Genomic DNA, 23,610 nt, shown 5'->3' with positions numbered 1-23,610 from the left:
TCTCTCTCTCTCTCTCTCTCTCTCTCTCTCTCTCTCTCTCTCTCTCTCTCTCTGTGTGTGTGTGTGTGTGTGTAGAGGAGGAAGTAGACAGAAAGTGTATCATGTCTGGCTAGTGGAATTGTCTCTGCCAATTTAAGGAAATATTCACTGATAATCAATCTCTAAGGCTCAAGGAGGCAAGACAAGGGACTTAACAGCAATGTCTACTCTCAAGACCATTTCACTAATTGGCACCCTCTGCCTCTCCTCTGCATTGTCTTCCTGGTCTTACTCTCAGTAGGAGGGCAGAACACCATCATCCCTTCACCAGCACGAATCTTATGAAAGCCAATACAAGAGCAGCTGGAAGGAAAGGCTGTTATTAAATTTTCTTGACAGTCACAAACTCATTTCTTGTAAGCTGGTTTCATATATTGGAAACCTTGCAGTGAGCTAAATGCAGGCATCCAAGGATCATTCGCCCTGGTGCCTAGAGATAGGTGGTTGTTTCCTGAGGCTAGACCTTGCCTTCCCAAAGCTCCTTGCAAAGAGACATGCTTGAGGCCTTCCTACCATTTCAGTTCTCCTTTCCCAGAACTTCACTCTCATTCTGAAAATTAAATCTCTCAAGTTTTAAAAACACCAGTCTCAGCCAGAGTCCCCTGTGCATTTGACCCCCAACCTCAGCCTACTGCCTTGGAAGAATCCTGGCTATGGACACACACACACACACACACACAGAGAGAGAGAGAGAGAGAGAGAGAGAGAGAGAGAGAGAGAGAGAGAGAGAGAGAGAGAGAGAGAGAGAGCGAGAGAGAGAGAGAGAGAGAGAGAGAGAGAGAGAGAGAGCGCAGAGGGTGGTGAGCCAAAATACCGCTTCTAGTCTTAACTTTGCCACATATGGCCAGAAAACTCCCAGAAAATTTTGTCATCTTTCTGCTCTTATAGTTTCTCTAACTATAAAATAGAAAATTTATACAGAATGCCCAAAGATGTCATGTTTTATGTTATTTTTCTCCCTGCAACATGTCTTTCAGTCATTAGGGAGCACAGTCATGTGTTCTCAGTATTATGGGAAAGAATGAATGACTTAACAGTGCTAGAGACAGTTGCTTTTTCACAGCAGAGAACTCAAGCTGGTAGCCAAGGAATATTCTATTGATAATACCAGCACAAGACACCAGTGAACGGTGGCTTTATAGTATTAATGTGGACATGTCTTTCTTTAAGCTAAAGACATAGGATGGGGTGAGGGGCTGTACCCAGGGAGAATGGTTTTTGTTTGTTTGTGTGTTCATTCATTTGTTTTAGGTTTGGGTTCTTTTTTTGAGGCAGGGCCTCCTGTAGTGCAGGCTGGCCTCAAACTTGCCCTGTAGCTGAGTATGATCACCAACTATTGATCCTCATGCTTCCATGTCCCGAGAGCCAGGATGACAAATACGTGTCACTGTGCCTGTTTTATGTGATGGTGGGGATGGAATCAAGGCTTCATGCATCTGGGTAAGCTCTGTAGTAACTGAGCTACATTCTCAGTGTAAAGTGTGGGCTCTTCATTCTACTTAGAAGCAGAGTTGTGCAAACCAGGGAAGGGCTGTTAATAAGACCACATCTGCCAATCCTGCTTCATACCACACAGCCTGCTCCCTTTTGTTTCCAAAGTGATGCTGCTATGCTGTATCTTTTTCTTTTAATATTTTGAAGAGTATGTAATTAATACATAAATTAATCATCACTTCTCTATTAACTTCTCTTCCCATGCTGGTGCAAACGAATGTGTGACATATTTAGCAAAGGACAGCAGACTGTTTTCCTCTTTTAGCTAATCTCTGAGGAATGCATTTTATGAATATGTGAAGGATTGGTGTGTGTTTGCTCAGGCATTTATTTACTGACACCGAGGAACTGATCCTAGAATTTCACACATGCTGAGAAAACTCTACCACTGAACTGTCTTTTCTGTTTTTATTTGGAATCAGATTTTTACTAAGTTGTTCAGGCTGGACTTGAACTCACTTTGTAATCCTGGCTGAACTTCAGTTTGGGATCCTCCTGTCCCCACCTCTCCAATCAGGAGTTGCAAGCCAGTGCCACCAGGTTAGGCTATCGTGCCTTTGTATTTACAGAGAACTCCACCTCTCCTTCCTTCCTCCCTTTCTTTCTTGTGTTTCCCTCCCTCTTCCTTCCTTTCCTCCATTTCTTCTTTCTTCCTTTTTCTTTCCCTTTCATCTCCTTCCTCCTTCTTTCTCTCTCCTCTGTTATTCCTCCCCTCTTTCCCTCTCCATCCTTCCTCTTCCCTTTATATCTTCCTCTCTTCCTTTGCTTCCTCTTTTCTAAAAATCATGTCAGTTCCCGATGGCTTCCCTGATGTCATTGCCACAGTTACTTTGGCACTTGTCTGAACAGATTTCTTTTAGGAAAAGGGACAGCAAAGCAATTCTTCCCTGCCAGCCTGTCATAAGGCAAAGGCAGGATCATCTGGAGGAGGGGTTTTTACTGGCCAGGGTTGCTGCAAGAGCTGCTGTCCTCAGGAAGCTGACTGCCTGTTTCCATCATCCCACTTGCTGGGGAACATAAAAGTGAGATGGCCTGAAAGGCTTAGAGGAGGAGACTTCTCAGGAGGATCTTCCGAGAAGGAAATACGGCACTATTCTCCAAACCCTTTGTCAGCATGTCAAGTTTCTGCAGATCTGGTTGGCCCTTTCTACATTGGAACTAACCACCTAATCCACCAGGCTGGATCTCATTTTCTCTAAGAAACAAATATACTCATATTCACCCACATGTACTCTTGACTGATTCTATTTTTCTGAAGAACTCTGTTAGTGCAGGAGCCTGGTAGGCAACAAGGCACACATGTGATGTGCTGCATTCAAATTCAGGACCCCGTGTCTGTGAAGGAAAAATAGGAAGGGCTTCTGGATGGGGATTTGCTCTGATCATCAGCAGAGATGCTGGAAGGTCACCCACGCTCCAGTAGATAAGCCCCAGCCACGTTCACTCATGCAGCCCTGATTAAACCCAGGAAGTCACAAAAAAAGAAAAGAATGGAAGCAGGACTCTTTAGGAAGGAGGGAGTCAGCGAGGGTGGGAGGGGAAGAAGAGAGGGTAACGGAAGGGAATGTGATTAAAATATATACACGTATAAAGTCATCAAAAAATAAATAAAAATATAAAAAAGGAAGTGATCTATATAGGCAAACTCAAAGAGACAAATCTATATTTTCTCTCATGTATGGAATTTAGGCTTGGGGTTTTTGGCAATTTGAGGGTAGAGGAGCAGCAGTGTACAGAGACGGGATAAGAGAAGGTGATGGCGGAGAGTATGCGAAAAGATACATTATGTATATCTGTAAAAATGTCATAGTGAACTCCATTGTTTTGCCTAGGTCATACATATGATAAAATGTGAAAGAATAATAAAGAAAAGTGCCTATTAGAAGGAAATGTCTCAAGTGATCATGGAGATCAATGCTTTCCAAGATCGGCAGTGGATAATCTGGAGACCCGGTGTCACTGGTGGCCTGTGCTCTCATCCACAGCTCAGAAAGATGAAGACACGAGAGACCTGAGAGAAGCTGCTGTTCCAGACCACAGACAGGTATCTAGGCAGAGAGGGGAGTGCTCTTAGTATTGTAGGTCTATTCAGCTCTTCCGTGGATTGGATGAGGCTCACCCACAGTAGGGAGGAAACCCACTTTGTTCTGTCCACTAATGGACATGTTCATCTCACTCTAAATACCCTCACAGACAAACCCGAAGTAGCCCTGGACCAAATACAAGGCCCAACTTCAATATTGATAAGAAGATAGAGCATCGCATTTGTCAAAGTAGACACTGAAAAATCAGCAGCCACAGTGGCCCGGACAAAGCATCTCTTCTCCCCATCTGTCCCCAGGATGTGTCTCCGGAGCATGTTTTGGTATAAAATCTCAGTGGAAGATGCTGGCGTGCTATAAATCTACAGGTCAGAACCTTCCTTGGGGTTGATGGGTGATGCTGAGAAGAGAAGCAGACGATTCAAGGTTACCTGGAGGTTACCTGGAGGAAGAAGCCTACGCATTTTAGGGGTATCACTGAAGAAATTGTTACTATGCTTACATCTACTGCAACCCCTTAGTAGGAAACAAAATCCCCTGCAGGTCTCCATAGCAACTCACACATTTATTGGCTGGGTGAAACTCCTGGGAGTTTTTTCAGAGGCAGACTAACTCTCCTTCCTTCCTTCCTTCTTTCCTTCCTTCCTTCCTTCCTTCCTTCCTTCCTTCCTTCCTTCCTTCCTTCCTTCCTTTCTCTCCCCTTCCTTGTCTGTCTGGTGGTCTGTGCTATCTATGGTGTATGTAAGAACATATTAAAGAGTAAGCACATACGCATGCATGGGCAGTTCCAGGCCAGGTATCTCCTTCCAAAGCCTCCCATCTTTGAGACAGGGTTTCTCATTGAACCTGGGAGGCAACAATTTGGTTAGACTACCCAAGCAATGAGCTCCAGGAATCCTCCTGTCTCTGCCTGCACCGCACTGAGATTATAGATCTGCTCTGATGATTATCTAAACTGAGGTCCAAATGCTTGCAACACAAATTCTTTACCTATTCATGTCTCCCCAGATACTGTTAAATTTTCAGAGGAATACACACACGATTTAAAAATGCTTATTAAACTGAGATTTTTAAAGTTAAGAGGCAAGATTTAACACTAAATTCTACTTCAAATAAGATATATACACACCAGAATCTTTGACCTTTGACCATGACTACTTCAAATAAGTGCGACTCTCTCTCCCCCTCCCTCCCTCCCTCCCTCCCTCTCTGTCTCTGTCTCTCTCTCTCTCTCTCTCTCTCTCTCTCTCTCTCTGTGTGTGTGTGTGTGTGTGTGTGTGTGTGTGTGTGTATGTACTGGTACCAACTCAAGTTTGCGTTGGTTCACAGGCTTCTTGAGTTATTTATATTTATTTATATTTACACATTCAGTTATGTTTCATTTATTTTTTCATTCAAACCAAATTTTCTATCACAAAATGAAAAACCTACAGGAATACAGATTATGATGAGAAATCGCTCCTCTGCTTCATTCTGAATTTTTATAATGTACCAAAACAAAACATCTTTTGCAAACCGAAAGCAGTGTTAATCTGTGCTACGTCTGCCTTACCTAGTTCATACTAAAACCAAAAAGGCTTTTTTTAAAAAAAAATCATATTCCTTTTCTTATTGTTACAACAATTACATTTAAAAACATTCCAGCAGAATAGTAAGCACTCAGAAGCAGGCAAATTTAAGAGATTTTCTTTTGCAAAGAGGCACCCAGGGCTTCATGTCTTCAAACTATACTATTAAGAAGCCAGAAAGATGGAACATCCTTCCAGACACAAAGACAACAGGAAATTTACCTGATGCCTACACCTCCTGAAGATAAAGTCTCTGAATTATTTTTGTATTATTAGGGACAATTATGAGAAGTCATAAAAAGAAAGAAAGAAAGAGAGGTTTAAAAAAAAGCCAACCGCTTGTTTCTGTGCTCAAATGGAAGCGACTGCCTCATTAGTCATAAAGCTCCAGGTCACGGTACTGTGGAACCTTTTGCTCACACACCGTTCTGACATTTGCATAAGTAGTCAGCTGCGCACATCTCAGGGCTGTTGAGATGCGATGACTCACCAATCTACGCAGCCTCATAAACAGTGTTTTTCTCCTTTTCTGGCACCCTTGTTTTCACAGAAACACAGCTGTATGGCACCGGCGGAGAAGTTGGAGGGAGAAACAGCAGACAATAAATGCATACGCTTCCTCCCCAGAGCCTGTGGATTAATGGCACCCTTCTTGGGGCTGCCGGGAACAAACAGATGCAGGAGCTGCCTTTAGACAAAGTCTCTCATTTCTCAGAGAGGAAGCAAAATTCATAGCGGATTGAGATAGTACACTTGGACTAGAGGGTCACTTGGAAACTGTAGGCTTGGTCTTTAATACAGTCTTGGCAATCAATGAATTTTTCTCTCGTAAATGGTCAGGGAGAGCATGTGAGAAGGGGAGCTCTAGAAGCCTGCTTGGGTTTCAGGGGGTCTTACATCAGGTTCTGAGGAGTTCAGTATAAATTCATGAGAAACACATGGGTTGAATTTTCAGTGTGGGATTAGAGGTTCAGGGGGAAAGAGCATTTCTGAAGGGGCAGAGGTATGGTAGGATAGGAGAAGAACATGGTTTATAGAAGCAATTAAATCAAAGATCCCAGAAAGAATTGTTTGGTTTTGCCACCAACTCACAAACTCTCTGGGATTCCCATCTCTTTAGAAGCCCAAACTAAATCTTTCTCCAGTGAGTACTGTGGGAGATTGCCACGTGTGTACACATGTCAAAGGGCTCAGAGCTCCTACGAGGTTCCTGGAAGCTACACTAGCAGAATCCGCACTCTCCTCAGGAAGATGGACCATACAAGTTCATCATAGAAATACCAGGAACACATTTTGCAACGTGAATCTTAACATTTTCCAAGGGATATAACACTTGATAAATGTCAAGTCAGCAGATTATTTGAGAGAATTAAGGCAAAAAGTCCCTTGGTGGGTCTGTCTTCAATGCATATACTTTTCAAAACCAGATTCGACAAGAAGACATGCTCACGATGAACATAACAGTGAGCTGAGCTCTCTTGCCTATTTGGATACACCTGCTTCGCCCAGAGCACGAAAGAATCAGAGATTTTCATGGAAAACTTGGAATCATTAAGTGGGAAATATCAGAGCTGCCAGTTCCCACTCTGTTGAGGCTGAGAACACAAGGATGAGGTGGGTTGTGGGGCTGCCGAAAAGAGCTTCTTAGTTTTTAAAGAGACTGGAGACAAAAAAGGCACCATGGTGGCAAGGTGGTAAGATGGTTGAGTGAAGTTCTGCTCTGCCCAATCACAGCAGGCTAGATGCAGGGAAGAAAAACAGTATGCTTCAGAGATACAGAAGAGTATGGCTTCAGAAGCCAGCAACATGTTCCTTCCTTACAGTAAAGCATAAAGCTCCCTCTTCACTTGGTCAATAGGCACCAACAGTAGTTACAGGCTTGCTAAGTAAGATGCCTATTCTTGCTTGTCAGCATCTAGAATGAACTACAGTCCAGAAATGGAGGGCATACCTGTGAAATTTTTTGCTTGGTTTGAAGTGGGTGAATTCACTTCGAGTCCAGCCCTTTGAGGTAGAAATACAAATTTTTAATCCGGATCTTGAGGCTGGAAGACACACCTTTAATCTGGGCCACACCTTCAGCTGGAAGTCTACATAAAAGACATGGAAGAAAGTCTGGTTTGGTCCCCTGTTCCATCAGTCCCATTCCGACTGGACTTGGTGGTCTCCCGTTAGATCTGTCCCGCCGTTTCAATGGGTAAAAGCACTCCTCGCGGTCCTGGCTTCCTTGTTCATGATCTCCCTCCTTTTGTTCCTCATCAGGACCTTGAGAGCTCAGTCCGGTGCTCCTATGTGGGGCTCTGTCATTTTCTCCATCCAATGCCAGGTGAAGGTTCTATGGTGGAGGAGGACTGAGAAACCAAGGACAATGGCAATGAACATGAACTCTACAGCATGGACGGGCTCACTGTGAGCCTTGTCAGTTTGGTTGCTCACCTTCCTGGACTTAGGGGGAGCTGGGAGGACCTTGGACTTAACATAGTGAAGGGAACCCTGATGGCTCTTTGTCTTTGGAGAGGGGTGGAGTGGGAGTATGGGTGGAAGGGAGGGGAGGGAAGGGGGAGGAGGAGGGGAGGAGATGGAAATCTTTAATAAAAAAATGAGAAAAAAAAGACATGGAAGAAGGAAGCTTTTGCTCTTTTCCTGCTTCCTCTTGCCTTACTAGCAAGTCCATTCCTTTGTTGGCATTAGAGCCTACTTCTTTGGGAGTCCAGTGTTTACAGAAGACCAGCTGAGATACCTAGCCTCATGGACTGAGCAGCTTCTGGATTCTTGACCTTCCATTCATAGCCAGCCATTGTTGGGTTAGCTGGACCACAGCCTGTAAGTCAGTCTAATAATAATAAGTATCTATATCTATATCTAATCTATATTTAATCTATATATCTATATCTATTTCATGTATATCATATATATATATATGGAGTTAAGTATAAATTCATGAGAAACACATCGATGAATTTTAAGTGTGGAATTAGAGATTCAGAGGGAAAGAGCATTTCTTGAGGGGAAGGGAGTATGGTGAGTCAGGAGAAGAACATGATTTACAGAAGCAATTAACCAAAGGATTCCAGAATACACACACACACACACACACACACACACACACACACACATATATATATACACACAGATGCACAAACATACATGAGAGAGATACTCATTCTATAGATTATGTTTCTCTAACGAACCGCGACTAATATACTAAAGAGTACAGGGTTTATCTAGAGAAACTAGACCACTGAGCCTGCTTTCTGGTAGGACATATGATTTAGGGAAATTCTCCAAACCCTTCAATCTAAAAGGAAAATGGGCAATGACTATATGACCAAGAGCAACTGGAATCAGAAAAGTGATTTGGTTTAGGTCCAGAATAATAATCAAGTTTGCATTAGGAAGAAAATTATGTTTGATAAGGAAATCTGAATTTGGCTGGAGTTGTACTGGGAAAGAATTCACATCCTACACACATGTAGGCATTGTTCCAGGACTGAAGGAGCTATTTTTAAGTATTGTTCTTGCCATTGTCTGATTATCTGACCTTGAATATGTCACAGAAGCACTGTCTGCCATGAATTAAATTATAATTTAATTAATAGTAATATAATTGTCATTAGATTGTAATAAAAGATCACTTTTATTGAGTACTTTGCATTATTTTACATTTGCTTTACATTCATTTAATCCTCATAAAGACCTCACAGTGTCCCTGACGCTCTGCATGCCATAGACAGGAAGTGGAGGTTTGGCAAATTTAAGAGGCTTGCTGAAAGTCACATAGTTAGAAAGTGACAGAGAGCTGAAAGGTGTATCTCCATCCTCCCGACATGGAAGTACATGTTCTCCAACATCACGGAGTGTTACATGCCCTTCTCCATCATGTGAATTATGAATTGAGCACAGGGGTCCCTAAGGCACTACATCCCAGGTGTAATAATTAGCTTTGTCAACCTTACAAAAGCTAAAATCACCTGAGAAGAGACCCTCAATAATGGTGAGGCCATAGGTGAGTTAGGGGTCCTGTCCTGAAAACGGTGGACACCTGAGGAGTTGTCCCAACATTGTACTCTGCCCTCTATATCCACAGACACCTGTGCCCAAACACACACACGCTTGCCACGTGAGCTCGAGGACCTGAGTTCATATCACCACCAATGGCATAAAATACCAAGTACAGTGGTGTGTTCCTGTAATCCTAGCACTGGGGAGGCAGAGACAGGCAGATTGCCAAGGATCACCCGAACAGGTATAGCAAAATTGCTTTCTTCAGGTTCAGTGACAGAGAAATTGGGGATGACAGTGGCACTGACCTCTGACTTACACACACACACACACACACACACACACACACACACACACGCACGCACGCACGCACGCACGCACATGCACATGTACGCACACATACATGCAAGCCTACCTCCAATAACATACTTCCTCTAACAAGGCCATATCTACTCCAAAAAAACCCAATCTCCCAATCCTTTTAATCACTCTCAAATGTTTAGTCATGGCTCCCTGGTGACTAAGCATTTAAAGTATTAACCTATGAGGACCATTCTCGTTCAAACTACCTCACTCCCTGGGCCCCAGAGGCATGTAGCCAAATCATAATGCAAAACACATTTAGTTCAGCTTCAAAAGTCCCCGTAGTCTTTCACAGTCCCAACACTGGTCAGATGTCCAAAATTCCAAGTCTCTTCTGAGACTCAAGGCAACTTCTTTCCTGTAAACCCCTGTGAAGTTAAAATTTAAAAAAAATAAAAGCAGAACACATACTTCCAGCAGATCACATACTTCCAGCATACAATGGCACAGAATATACATTAGCATTTCAAAACATGGGAAAGGGAGCGTAGAGAGATAATACTGGACCAAAGCTAACCTGAGATCCAGGAGGGAAAACTCCAAACTCTGCATCTCCTTGTCAAAGTACTCTTTAGATCTCCAACTCTGTTGGGAGATATTTGATCACACTGTGAACACTGAGTTTGCATTTGCATTAATTAAATAAAATTAACCTTAGAGGCTGTTAGCAACTAGTTGACAGAAAGTAATCCTAGAGTTTCAGAGGGCTTCTGGGAAGGATAGAAACATAGGAAGTAGTAAGGCCGGCTTTGGAGTAGTGCAGCGTTTATTGGTTTGGCCAAGTAGAAGCAATGGTTTTCTATGAATGCCAGCAAGGAGAGAGGATTCAGCCTTTCTGAGCTGGCAGGTTCTCATTCCAGCCTTTGAATCTCAAGTCTTATTCATAATTGGAATGATACAGATTTAGTTAAAGACAGGGCTGATACCTACAGGAACAGAATTCTTACCAGGCTGTGGTCTGAGCAGCCAGGCCACTGCTAGAGAAGCAGGCTGGTAGCAGCAGAGTTGCAATTGCTGGCTGAGATAGCAGTAGATTAAGGTGCAGTCACTATGCAGAAGTTAAATAACACAACTCCTTTTAGCTTTGATGACGACAGTACACTTCTCTCTGACTGGTTCCTACCCCATTAGCAGATATCCCATGACTCTGGCATCTCCAACATCTTGGAGATTTCTGTGTAGTCCAGGTTCACCTTCACAGTCTCCTGTAATGGCTTCTCTGGGCCTCCATGTAGGGGTTGCCCTGATGAATGATTGGTCCCGATGACTTTCCTTAAGCACGGAAAAAGATTCCATAACCCTTATTGTGTATCTGTGTTCTACTTGACTCTAAGACCAGAACCATTTGGCCAAAGCTACTGACTCCTGCTGCCTGCTTGGATTGAAACTTGTGCCTCTCTTTGAATTACATTTCATAAGCATTTAGTCATTAAAAGTTTCCTTTGCTGCTTCAACTTTCCTTTAATTCCTCTTCACACTTGGAAGCTTAGGTAGGTAGGACATTGCCCTAAGGGCAACACATTTTCATTCCATTTTGAATCAGTCCACACATTAATTTAATTTGTCTTAATCACTGTTCTGTTGCTAGAAAGAGACACCATGACCAAAGCAACTCTTATAAAAGAAAGCATTGAATTGGGGGCTGGCTTACAGTTTCAGAGGGTTAGTCTATTATCATCATGGCAGGGGTATGGCAGGAGCATGGAGGCAATTTTGGTACTGGAGCAGTAGCTAAGAGCTACATCCTGGTCCCCAGGCAAGGCAATGACTATTCCAACAAGGCCATAGCTTCAATCCTTCCAATCTGTTTCAAACAGTTCCACTCCATGGTATCTAAGCCTTCAAACATATGAGCCACACTCTCTATATTGCGAAATTGCAGGTTTTATCAGAGAAATATTTAGAGATGATTTCTTGTTAAATTACTTTCAGGAGTATCTGCCTTCATGGGGGAGTGTTTACTCTTCTGATTGGCATAGAATAGGGTTCTCCAAGTTTGTCTTGTGATCTCTGGGGATAGCCATTATGTGACAGCTACCTACTTGGCTGACAGAGAGAATGTCACAATGACGAGGTCAGATGGTGATAAGGAATAATACTTACCATCTTATCTCCCCCGGCAGAGTCAGTGGGAGTCAGTTCCACATTTTGCTAAGGAAAATCTTCAAAGTGACACCTTCACTAGTCGTGTGTGTGTGTGTGTGTGTGTGTGTGAGTGCATGTGTGTGAGTGCATGTGTGTGTGTGCATGTGTGTGTACATGTATAACTATGTGCATAGAGGTCAAATGGAAATTTGAGATATTGCTCCTTAGGTGATGTTCATCTTGCTTTTGGAATCTGTCCTAAGCATCAGCTCCAGATATGAGATATTGAGTGGAAGGAAAGGATGTCTCTGTCCTCTCTAAGTTACTACACCTGTAAAATACAGTGAAGATGTGAGTTGCCAATACAAGGTTATTGTTAGGCTTTAAGGAGAAAGTAGAGTTAAACATAGATACATTTTATAAAAAATACATAAAACATATATGTACTTTTTATGCCATATGTATTCATCTATATCTAAAATTATATTTCTATTATGTAACTGGAAGTCACTTAAATAGTACAGTGGTAGAATTAAACTTAATGGATCAAAAACATCCTGCTAATCATGCATTATACGGTGAGGATTCTTGTAGAGGTTTGGGGTGTCTGTTTTCTATTACCTAATGCTAAGCTGTATAGTTATTTTTTAATTTACATCCCAGACTAAAATAAAATCCTCTCTCCTCTGAGTGAGCCGAGCTTGTCCCTTACAGCAGAAGCAGTCTCCCTCGAGCGAGCAGCTCTAGTCTCAAGGAGAACCGAGCACAGAGAAAGCCTGTCACTTCTCTTTGTCTTTAGTGGAATATCCAGCCAATAGGATAAAGGGACACATTTGAAATGCACGTTTCCTTTCTGGAGTTGCTCCTGTTCCGTGGGTAATTTGGATCTGGTTTTGGAGCAGACGGAAGTATAAATTATAACTAAATGGGTCCGTTGGAAACAATGAAAGGAGCTGCTGCAGAGAGGGTGGGGGCAGGGCCTGAGCAGGAGAGCATTTGGGGAATGGAAATGAGGCAGGTTCTGAAGTATTTTCAAACCCCTTTACCACCATCTGTTAGAAGTCTATGTTGCTAGGGATTTATCATTTCCCATCAATGAGTCCTCTGGCTATGGAAAACATTTGGTAAAAGATGATTAGGCTTCCTTCTTCATGGTAAAAAAGGAAAGAAGGAGCATGAAGCTGGGGTGGAGCCAGAACCCTGGGCAAGAGTTTCCCAAGTGCTGCTGCTGCATGTTAAAAAGTCCAAGAAGGAACGTGTGTTTGTGTGTGCGTGTGTGTGTGCGCGTGTGTGCATGCGTGTGCACGTGTGTGCATGCATGTGTGTGTGCGTGCGTGTGCGTGTGTGCGTGCGTGTGCGCGTGCGTGTGTGTGCATGTGTGTGTGCATGTGCGTGTGTGTGTGTGCATGTGTGTGTGTATGTTCTGTTACCATGTTGCACATATAGGGTCGACACTACCGTGGATGACCCAGCTGTTTAGAAGATCAGACTACGAAATAAGTCTGCGATGAAGCTATTTTCACAGGGCCATCTGCAAGGTCTGTCAGTTCCCCGATTAACCATGAAATTTCTGAACCTGGGGCCAGTTTATCACTTGGATCAAATTCTCAGATTTTGAGTTAAAAAAAATTTCTAGGGGCTAGTTGGATCAGTGGGTAGGAACACCTGCTATGCCAGCATGAACACCTGAGTTTGGATCTCAGTTCCCCCCTAAAAATCTAAGTGTGGTCAAGTAAGCAGGCTACCTCTAACCCCAGTGGATGAAGACAGGAGGATGACTTAGCTTTCTGAGTGACAATATAGCTCTAGTCTCGGTGAGAGCTCCTTCTCAAAATTACAGGGCGGGGGTGGGGGTGTTGGGCGTGCGTGAACATGATTAAAACACATTGTAGAAAATCATCAAAGAATTCAAAGAATTAAACTAAAAGGCAGAGTAATTGGGCAGGAGAAGACATCTTCCACTGGCCTCTATACATATGGAGACATAAGCACATGAACTCATCTACATATGTGCTTATAAATCAAATAAACACACATGCTCGCGCGCGCGCGCACACACACACACACACGAGAGTGGAGAGGAGAGAGACTAAATTCAACTATTTTATAAAATGGAAATCAAGCAGAAAATGAGGATGGTTTTGCAGTTAAATGGTTTTAGTTTTAGTTTTGGTCTCAAAGATTAATGAGGTAATCTATAAAACAAACACCTCCTACTGCAAAAATGCCTTATTATCCCTTTATTAGCTATTTTACTCTTTGCTATGACAAAATGCCCAATGAGAGCAACTTAACTGAGGTCAGAAGGACTTTGGTGCAGTTTGAACGTACAGTTCGTTTTGGTGGTGGGAGGCATGGGAATAAGGCCATGAGCCTTGGGGAAGAAGGGTAGTCGCTAGCCAGACAGAGGGAAAATAGGAGGTACAAGATGAGAGCTAATACCATGTGACAGAATGGAGTTTTTTATAAATATAAATGGGTTAATTTCAGTTGTAAGAGTTAGTTGGGACAAACCTAAGCTAAAAGCCAAGCTTTCATAATTAATGAAAACTCTCCATGTAGTTATTTGGGGCTGGGGTCAGGAAAGAAAGTCAGTCTACAGCTGGTGGGGCTACACCTTCAGTTGGGAAGCCAAGAGAGGAATTATCATGCTCAGACTACATCCTCCTTTTATTCAGCCCAGGACTTCAACCAATGGAAAGGTGACACCCACTGTTAGAGTGAGTCTTCCCACCTCAACTGATGCTGTCTGGAAATCCAGCCCCTGCTCAGACATTCCCACCTCAACTGATGCTGTCTGGAAATCTACCCCCCTCCAGACATGCTTGTAGGCCTGTGTCTGTGGTGATTCAAGATTACATCAAGTTGAAAAGTCAATAGTACTCATCATAATCAGCAAGGACGGGTACCTGGAAATGGGGATGTTCACATAGATCCCAAGTTCTATTGTTCTCTGTGTTCACCTGCTCTCCACACCCCATAGCCTCATCTCATCCAGAATAAGATGTGTCTCCACGTCCAGTCTTCTAAGACACAAGAACTTTTAAGCATTCTTGGCTGCTTTGCTCAATTGCTCTTCCGTTCTCCTTCCCCCCCCCACTCTTTCTTTTCTTCTCCCTCCTTCCCCCTCCTTTTTTCTTTCTAAGATTATTTGATTATGTATTTTATGTATATGGGTGTTTTGTCTGCTCTACACCTGCATACCAGAGGAGATCATCAGATCCCACAAGTCTACAGTTACAGCCCTTTATGAGCTGCCATGTGGATGCTGGAAAATGAACCCAGGACCTCGGGAAGAGCAGAAGAGCAGCCAGGGCTCTTAACCACTAAGCCATCTTTCCAGTTCTGCATGTTTTTTTCTTAAAGATACCAACCCATTTTCTCTTAACGTGGTTGTTTCCCTGGCTGTTGCTGGAGAGTACTCCATTACTCCCCTTTCCTAAAACTGGAACCTTTATGTTATAATAAGGAAAACTATAGAGAGCAGTGGTAAATGGATTGGAAGTGAAGCAGAAATCCACCAGTTAAAAAATTATTTCATGTTCGTATGCATGTTCATACACATCTTAACACATAAGTGTGCATGATTCTGAATGTGTATTCACGTGTGAGTGTATGTGGAGACCAGAGATCAACCTCATACATATTTTCTCAATATGCTGTCCATATATTTTTTTTTGAGACAAGGTCTCTCACTGCCCTAGAACTCACCAACTAGCTGGCATTACAAGCTGGTGTCACCACGCCTAGCTTTTTAACACAGGTTCTGGGGATCCAATCCAGATCCCCATGTTTGTATAGCAAGTACCTCACCAGTTGAGTTCTCTCCCCAGCCTGTTACAGGCCTAAGTCAACTGATTTTATAGTTAATATTGATTCTGGTATTGGCAGAGATACATATATTTGTGCATTTTTGCTATAATGAATACTTTATTCAGAAATACACTTTTCTCTTGAGGAGCTACAATAATAGCAGTTTCAAAGTATCGCCACAGTACATGCCAACTTCTACTCAGTTGTGTTTCCTTCAGCCAAAGAGAACATCATCCTTGCATTTTGTGGGCTTACCCCCATCCCTCTGGATTTAGAAAGAAAAGAAGGCAGAAACAAGGAAACACAATACACTTTTTAACGTTTATGTTCAATTGTTCTGCTGTCCCAAGTGTTCACAGTTTTACTGACAATCATGCTTGGGTTGCAGGGGAGGGGGTGGATCAGGGAGTTAGTAAAATCCAGGTTTGCAGGTTTTCCAGTTCACGACAGTTGAGAGACCCTTACATGTTGCAGCATTTTGCCAACTGTGAAACACAGCCAACCATAAGATGAAACCACGATTATTTCAACGGAAACGGGAAGTAGACGTGGTCCAGAAAATGATGATCTGCAGGTGCTGGTGAGCGAATCCTGAGAACCTCGGAGCATCTCTAGAATAAACTCAGTTTCTGGTGGAATAATAATTAATGTGTGTTTGCCAATTCTGCTTTTTGCTTCCTCGAACATTCTTCATCAGAAAGATACCATCAGCAGAAGAAAAGGAAACCAAACTTCATTTGACTGTATCCGTGAATGTTTCTACAAACAAAACATAATTTTGTGATTATGTTAATCAGATAAATGTGTTTTGTTTGGTTCAGAAAGATTGGAGAATTTTTGACCCAATTATGAAATTTACATTTTAAATATGAAACATATGGGTATATATTCACAGATTACATAACATCCTTGAGTGTGTAAAAAGGAACAGTCTGACAGATGTTCAGAGAGGACTGGACGTAGAAGACATATCAGGTGTGAGCTAATGACGGTGGCAGCTAGGATTTGATTTTATTGCCAAAAGAGGCAGACGGGAACTCAGCTTCTGCGGAGCCTCCTGAGATCACTGTATTCCCCAGTCATAGCTTCTTCAAAAGATGTATTCTTTCTGCCAAGCCTGGCCATATGAGTCGTTGGAATAGATTGGTTTTAGTACTCAGTGTGTTTTTCAGGGATGCTGGGCAAGCCTTAGTAACAGTAAAACAAACAAACACTCCTTATGCCATCCTCCCGTCATTTCATAAGGTCTTTGGTTCTCGTCATATAGAAATATTCCTCAAACTATGGTTCTTTAATGTCTGCTCTGACTTTTTAAACTTGGAATAACCGAACAAGTACAGTGATCAAACCATTATTGTATGAAGGAATATGGCTTCTGGAATGTTTATTATAGATTTGTATGTCACAAGAAACAGCAACAAAGATGACTAAGACCCATTTAAATGTTTGGAAAGGGAACATTGGTTAAATAAATCAGACTACTTCACTATAAGGACATGCTAAACAGCCACTGGAAAATGAGGAAGGATTTTTATATAAAAAGAAAATACAGTGTACAAAGGGAATAAAGCAAGTTATGAAAGAGTGTAAAATAGGATGTTATTCCAATTACCTTTGCCCAGACAAATCAAATGGAACACATACCAATAGGCTGAGAGGAGTCACCTAGCTGGGAGATGGAACTGCAAATGATTTTAATGAGAGATCTTTTGTTCTCACACGTGTATATGTATACATATCTCTCTTTCCATGGGTATGTGCAAATTCTAATTTTTCTACAAAAGAACAGATACAAATCACAGCATCTGATCTGTTTGCAGTGATCAATACAAAGACTTAACTGTTATTGTGACTATGGTGACAATCAGTTGTGCACATTGCTCATAAATAATTTAATTCATTTCTATGACAAATGCTTTTTAAATTTAATTTCCATCAATTCCATGTGTGTAGATTGTATTGTGAAAGCGTTCACCCTTGTTACCTTCTTACCCCTCTTCTACTCTTACCGATCCCCTTCTTTTTGTCAAGTATCCTCCTCCTCATCCTTTCATGTCTTTTGTGTGTGTGTGTGTGTGTGTGTGTGTGTGTGTGTGTGTGCGTGCACACAGGTAGCCATAGCTGCTGTGCGTTCATGAGTATATCAGCCATGTCATATCTAGAACACAGCTTTTGTAATGCTTAACCCCATCCTCCAGCTCTTACTATCTCATCACCTCTTGTTTTTGTGATGTTCCTTTCCAAGAGCTTAGAATGGGTAACATAGTTGTTTTATTTTGTGCCAACAAACAGTTATTTATTTTCAGCATTTTGAACAGCCATGAGTTTCCGTATTAACCATGGCTCACTACAGATAAAAAGTCTCTATCCAATGTGGATGGCGGCACAGATACAGGGCCTGGCAACTGCCAGCAGTTGTTTTTGTAAATATAAACAAGTATGATTTCAAAAATTCTATCAATTTATTACTGCGATCAGGTTTGCTTAGATATATACAAGAGAGATGGGGGGTGGTTATGGGCTAAATATGATGAAAGCTTGTGCCTTTCAGCGGGGAGAGGGTGAAGTGCTAATGCAGAAGGGGACCGTGAATATTGGAATAAGTTTCTCTTACTCCTTGGACCACCGTGTCTTGGCACTTAGGAGCTAAGAGAAGACACTGTACATGCTCAAAGGAGGACGGGTCATCTGTGGATGTTTCCTCAAGGCATAGAACACTTCTCAGAGTTAAGTCTACAAAGATATGTAGAGCCATTGAAAACACATAAATAACAACAAGTCTCCTTGCTTCACAAATGTGTATTTCCCTTTAATATGTATATATTTTCCTCTCTCTGCATCTCTGTCACATTATTACTTCCATCAGTCAAACACAGTAAAAACTCATTTTTAAATGAAATAAAAAATGGAGAGCAATTACATATATGTTGGCTTTAATACAGACTTCATGCTTTAAATAATCTTAAGAAGGCTATCTAATTTACAAGTCAAAAGAAGTTTCATCATTTTTGATATTTCCTCCAAATCTCTCTTTCTTCCTTATAAAATGTTAATTTAATTCAGCTGACAGTAATGAGAACAGATAGCATATATGCAGCTTCTCTACTTGAAGCTGACATCATCTTGGAAAATATGCCCTTTATTTTTAAATAAATTCAAATATTTTTTTAACCTTTGCTGAAGAGGTTGTGGGGTAAGGGGTACACTCATCCATTGCTGGTGGGAATGCACACTCGTGCAACCACTTTGGAAAGCAGTGTGGCGGTTTCTCAGGAAATTCGGGATCAACCTACCCCAGGACCCAGCAATTCCACTATTGGGAATCTACCCAAGAGATGCCCAATCATACTACAAAAGCATTTGCTCATCTATGTTCATAGCAGCATTATTTGTAATAGCCAGATCCTGGAAACAACCTAGATGCCCTTCAGTGAAAGAATGGATGAAGAAACTGTGGAATATATACATGCTAGAATACTACTCAGCGGTAAAAAACAATGACATCTTGAATTTTGCATGCAAATGGATGGAAATAGAAAACACTATTCTGAGTGAGGTAACCCAGACCCAAAAAGATGAACATGGGATGTACTCACTCATAATCGGTTTCTAGCCATAATTAAAGGAAATCGAGCCTATAATTTGGGATCCTTGAGAAGATAATAAGAAGGTGAACTCCCAAAAGAAGATATAGTAATCCTCCTGGATACTGGAAGTAGACACGATCGCCAGAACCTCCACCTGGCGATAGATGAAGAAAATGACAGAGCCCCACATTAGAGCACCGGACTGAGCTCCCAAGGTCCTGATGAGGAGCAGAAGGAGAGAGAACATGAGAAAGAAAGTCAGGAACGTGAGGGGTGCGTTCACTCATGGAGACGGTGGGACAGAACTAATGGGAGATCACCAACTCCAGTTGGAATAGGACTGATGGATCATGCGACCAAACCCGTCTCTCTGAATGTGGCCAACAGCGGGGGCTGACTGAGAAGCAAAGGACAATGGCGCTGGGCTCTGATTCTTCTGCATGGACAGGCTCTATGGGACCCTTCTCAGCTTGGTCGATCATCTTCCTGGACCTGGGGGGAGTTGGGAGGACCTTGGTCTTAGCATAGAGTAGGGAACCCTGATGGCTCCTTGGCCTTGAGAGGGAGGGAGGGGAGGTATGGGTGGAGGGGAGGGGAGGGAAGGGGGAGAAGGAGGGGAGGGAAGGGAGAGGAGGAGGGGAGGAGATGGAAATTTTTAAATATAAAAAAATAAACCATGGAAAAAAAATTTAAACCGAAAAAACAAAAATCAAAATTTTTATTTGAAAAGTGAATTCTGGAAAATACTACCCCATGTAAGGGCCTTAGAAAGAACTATTTCGAAGGACTGTTTTCCATGGCTCATAACTTACTTTGCTCTCTTTCAGCCCTGGAGGAGCCGAGCTTGATGTGTGGTATAAATGTGTTTTGTATCTTATTTTGCTTTGTTATCAAATTCTTATTGAAATCCATCATAGAAAATGGAAAAGTTATTTTTTTACAACAAAAGAGGAAAACAATGTCAACTACCTAGGGAAAAAGAAATGGAAGTTGTGAAATGGTATTAGGGAAAGAAATCTGAAATGTTTGGAAGTTCCAGGATGTTCAGTAGTTCGTATAGGATGTCCTGAGAGGGAAACTCATTTGACTTTTGTTGAAGCACATGCTTGTACAGAATAAAACTTGTCTGTTTGGTGTGTATTTTGAGACTGAAATGAAACTTTCTAGAAAATATTTTCTTATTCATTTGAAGAGGTGATTATGATTTTATTAATCACCTCTTCTACCAACTCCTGACCCCTCTTACTGGCTCAGGTACCATATTTGCAAATGACTTATTCAAGTGCTGTGGGAACCTTAATTCAGAATGAAGACCAACTGGATGACACCATCCTAGAAAAGTGAGACCATCTTAATATTCTACTCTGCTATCCACTGAGACAAGAATTGCTGTGGGATAATGCTTTTGTAAATTGAAGATTTGTCATTCGTATTAGTTTAATAAAATGTTGATTGGCCAGTAGCCAGGCAGGAAACATAGGCAGGATGATCAAAGAGAATTCGGGAAGAGAAAAACAGAGACACAGTCACCACCCAGATATAGAGGAATCAAGATGAGAATGTCTCACTGAGAAAAGGTACCAAGCCACATGGCTAAACATAGACAAGAATTATGTATTAATTCTTAGGTTATAAGAGCTAGTTAATAATTAGCCTGAGATAATAGGCCAAACAGTTTATAATTAATATAAGCATCTGTGTGTTTCTTTGGGACTGAAAACCTTCAGGTCCAGAGAGGACAAAAACTTCTGTCTACAAGAATGAGTGAGAAAAGGTAATTATTTAGATAAACTAGTCTTGTTTTTAATGCTGTTGATACTCTTCCCTTTGAGGACAGAGCCCAGTTGCCCACTCTCAGCCAGAGGATAGACTCAATGATACATTTTTTTTTAAAATCTCAAATGTTCCAGAAGTGACTTTGTCTTGCACCCAGGATAGATCAGGGGAAATTATGTAGCTTGTAGAACATTTACTCTTCACATTGTTAGTCATGATTTTCTTCCTTGTCAAATACATAAGAGAAACAGTGTAAAGGAGAGAAGACTCATTTGGGGTCATGGTTTCTGAGGCCTAAATGTGTGCTCACTGGCTCCATTGTCTAGTCTATGAAGCAAAAGAGAAACATTGTGGAAGAGGGACATAAAAGAACCTCATGTCAGCCACAAGGCTAAGAGGAATAATAGGAGGAGGCCATGGCCAGATGTACCCTCATAAGTACACCATAGCAACCCAACCCATGGTTTCATAAAACTTTAAATCCATCAACAGACAGACTGCTGGTTAAGACAGAGTCCTCATCATTTAATCATCTTAGAAAATGAATATCCTCATAGACACATCCAGAAGTGATATTATCAAATACCTTAGTCATTTCTAAACCCAATCAAGTAAAAGGAAAAAACAAGAATAAAAATTAAGAAATCCATCTGTCCAACAGTCCCAGGCCACTATGTCATGAGGAAGTCCAAGTTACCAGAAAGCCCATAGTTAAGTAATCTCATTCATAAACCCAGTTGACACCAGCCTAGAGCCTCCCCAGCTCAGAGAACAGACATGTTAGTGAAGAAATCTTTGCCTCCCAGATGATTCTGGTGTTAGAAGATGGAGTAACTTCAACATTTGCATTGTTCCAACTGAATCCTGCTGAATCCTGCTGTCCTTCAAGATTTCACCCTATTCTTGTGGAGACAGTTGTGTAGCTGTAGGCCTATGCCAGGCAGCCACAATGGATCCAAGTTCAAAACGGTAATTTTGAAAGGCATTTCCAGGAGACCAAAGTCAGTCAAAGATATCCAGAATTGCCAAGTCTATGAAGATGGAGACAGCTATGCCCAGGCTGAGTGGGAACAGGCTCTTTGACCTTAAATGACAAGGTTGATGTGAAGGGACCTGAGGATGAGAGGAAACACCTCCTACTGGTGTGCCCTTAGATGAAAGGTTTTGTGGTGCTATTCACTCCTCATTGGCTAAACAGATGGAAAATGAGGTAGCCTCACAGCTACTGGGAAGAAGTTATACTAGTTGGAATTGGTGAAAAAATAAGATGCATATTTTGTAGGACTCACTCTGACCCATTTTCGATATTTCAAAGACATTGGACAAAAGACCCTGCTTTTAGAAATATATCAATGGTTGCTCTTGAACTGTTAAATTATAGATATGAGTTTGATAAAGGTTTTTATCACTTTTAATCAGTTCAAGTCTGTTGTCTCCCATAAGACAGTGGAGAAGCCCATCTTTGTTCTCATTACCACTGGAACTGCTGGGAGCATGAGCATTTATGATGACATCGATGCTGATGTGCTACAGAATTACCAGGAGTACAGTCTGGCCAACATCATCTACTACTCCCCGAAGGAGCCCACCACCAGTGAGCAGAGTGCCAGGATGACGGCTTCTGATATGACTGACACACAATCAAGCCCATCAGACTATCATCAGAAGGTGATTGAAACAGTTTCTGGGGTCACTGCTGTGGATGAATGAAAATCAAGTTGCAGCCTTATACAAGATGTAAGGAAGGGAAAAAAAGCTGATTTCAAATGATTGCTGTCTTTGTGAGAAACTTGATCCACTGAATTATAAAGACAGCAAGATGTTTGCTAATTATCTTACAATAAACAACTTACAATGAAAAGAATAGCAGAAAAACTCATCCTTCTTGTGCCATTTGAAGATATTCTTATCCAGTGACACAAACCTCTTCATTCTTTTTTACTAACTAGTTTTTTTTGGCTGCTGTTGTTGTTTGTATGCTAATTTTATGTAGCAATAGATGTCTGCTTATACTGTGTGAGTTAGACTTAAGAAAACAAATAAATGGTTGGGATAATATGATGTCAATATACTACTCTGAAACTTTACTTTTGGGATGAAGGACATTGGGTTACATGTTCTATGTAGTTCTGAAGCACAATGAATAAAAGCTCAGGGTCAGAAATTGGGGTTCAACCTGAAGATCTGAAAAGCAAAACAGTTAGCCACTGGCTCTTACCTCTACCTCAGTCTGAAAGTGGTGATCCTGCCTCCAGGAATCTCAGAATGACGCAGTGACTGAGAGCTGTTTTCTCCTATTTTAGAATCCTCTCTAAGGCTGGGTAAAGGCATGTACCACTGTGATTAAAGGCATGCACCACCCGATTCCTATGGCAACTAGTCAGTGTGGCTACTGGGATTAAAGGTGTGTATTATCGTAACCTACAGGCTGACCAGTGGGACTGTTTTACTCTCAGATCTTCAGACAGTCTTTATTTATTAAAATACAATTGAATGTCTAATAAAGTATAAAGTTATTAGGTGCCCATAGCTTTCAGTATAACAGAATCATGTGGTTTTTTTTTTCTGTTTTGGGTCTTCAAAGACTTATAGCTGAGTAGAATTGCTTTTACATTCTCCTAAGGAAAATTAAATATTGCTTTCCATTGTATTCTAGTCTCAGTCTTCGGAATTTCTACTGTTGGTCACTAATAAATGCCATTTCGGGTCCAGCTCTAATGCAGTGGCAATGCTGACTCCCACGCAGGCCACTCCTGCAGTATCACTGTCGGTTTTGCCAGGGACTCTTTTGGACTGTAGAGAGGGCTCAGTCACTCAGAGTTTTATGGGTTATATTTTCTG

The 23,610-nt window shown here is 41.7% G+C and overlaps 1 pseudogene; it reads left to right on the top strand.

Moving 5' to 3' along the window:
* Positions 1 to 1,384: 1,384 nt before the first annotated feature.
* Positions 1,385 to 22,479, top strand: LOC119817083 (annotated as a pseudogene).
* The last annotated feature ends 1,131 nt before the right edge of the window (positions 22,480 to 23,610 follow it).

The sequence above is a fragment of the Arvicola amphibius genome, chromosome 6 (genome assembly GCF_903992535.2).
Source record: "Arvicola amphibius chromosome 6, mArvAmp1.2, whole genome shotgun sequence".
NCBI classification, from domain to species: domain Eukaryota; kingdom Metazoa; phylum Chordata; class Mammalia; order Rodentia; family Cricetidae; genus Arvicola; species Arvicola amphibius.
The sequence above is the reverse complement of the archived record's forward strand: the minus strand, read 5'-3'. Positions and strand labels throughout refer to the sequence as shown.